This window comes from Chiloscyllium plagiosum, unplaced genomic scaffold, assembly GCF_037043375.1.
Source record: "Chiloscyllium plagiosum isolate Xiang-an unplaced genomic scaffold, Cpla_swu_hap1 HiC_scaffold_29, whole genome shotgun sequence".
Lineage (NCBI taxonomy): Eukaryota > Metazoa > Chordata > Chondrichthyes > Orectolobiformes > Hemiscylliidae > Chiloscyllium > Chiloscyllium plagiosum.
The window spans coordinates 64,249,599-64,250,829 of record NW_028270167.1 but is presented as its reverse complement, the minus strand read 5'-3'; the positions used below and the strand labels follow the sequence as shown (position 1 = coordinate 64,250,829).

The following is a 1,231-nucleotide window of genomic DNA, read 5'->3' as shown; positions in this document are numbered from 1 at the left end:
GTTTCTGTAGTGTAGTGGTCATCACGTTCGCCTTACGCGCGAAAGGTCCCCAGTTCGAAACTGGGCAGAAACTGCTTTGTTCTTCAACTGCAGCATTTTACATGGACAGGAGCGGAGTTTTCTTGCTTGCTTTCCCATCTGCAAACCTGCCTTCGAATTTGCTTGAACAAATCTGCTCTCGTAGTGAAATGTAATGCAACTCCATTTAATTACTGTGAAAAGCATTGTAAAGTTTTTCTCCAACCTGATTGTGATCATATGCCATTCTGTTTGAGAGTGTAGTTATCGCCTTCTGATCCTTCCACGAAAATCAGTACCGCACTTGCATTCCTTGCGCAGGCGGCCCGTTTCCAAGACAGGGAAGAAGCTGATGCGCTGGTGTCACAGCGCACCGCGGATTCCTGAACTAGTCTGTCTGTCAAATGTACCCCCAAAGTCGTCTATGAAGGACATCATTTGGAAGCGGTCTGTCGGTATTCAACGTGCGTGAGTTGTTACCAGAGGTCCTGAATCATGTTTTGGAGCAGTTCGCACGTTAGTGGCTCATTCAATTAGCAACAGCAATGAAAGAAATTACACTCTCAGAGGAACCTCTGGACCTGTGCTTTGATAGCGCCCCGAGATCTAACCACGTTGGAACTGAAACGGAGGAATCGACAGAGAGGCTACAGAATGACATCGCATCCATTTGGTTTTCTTTAAATCACTGACGAGCAGGAAAATGTAAACTGGGAGGGCGAGTGGGGAAGTGAGGCAGTTGCAGCTCTGGTGAAATTCCTTCTTTGTGATTCACTCAGCAACCAGAGACGTGTGAAGGTGACTCAGGCGTGAGAGCTCTTCACATCGAGAACAAAAAAGCACTCAAGGGCAGTTAGCACCTCTTCCGGAGTGGGGGTGGGGTGAGCTAATTACCTTTTGACTTCTGTTACTATGTTCAGAAACTGCCTTTTAGATTGATGTGAACAGAAACTGCATTTCTAATAAGCACCGTGGAGTTTAGCAAAATTTATTGAGTCGCTTCTCGTCGACTCAGTTGGTATCCATGTGGCTCATATCCAGGTGTGAACATCTCTGCAGCGAATTGCACGGGTAAGGCAAAAAGGCAAGGAAAGTGGCCTCTCGAACCGGCTCCGAGGTCAGAGCATCCTCACAATGTGATCTGTCGTTCTCGGATTGTAATGCTACCTCCGGTTTTAGGGTGGAGAACATTCTTTGGGACTCTTATTCTGCA

General features: G+C 47.0%; 1 non-coding gene across 1 annotated transcript; it reads left to right on the top strand.

Annotated features, from left to right (window-relative positions):
- On the top strand, positions 1–73 carry trnav-uac (transfer RNA valine (anticodon UAC)). The gene has a single exon. It is a non-coding gene; the product is annotated as a tRNA-Val (tRNA).
- The last annotated feature ends 1,158 nt before the right edge of the window (positions 74–1,231 follow it).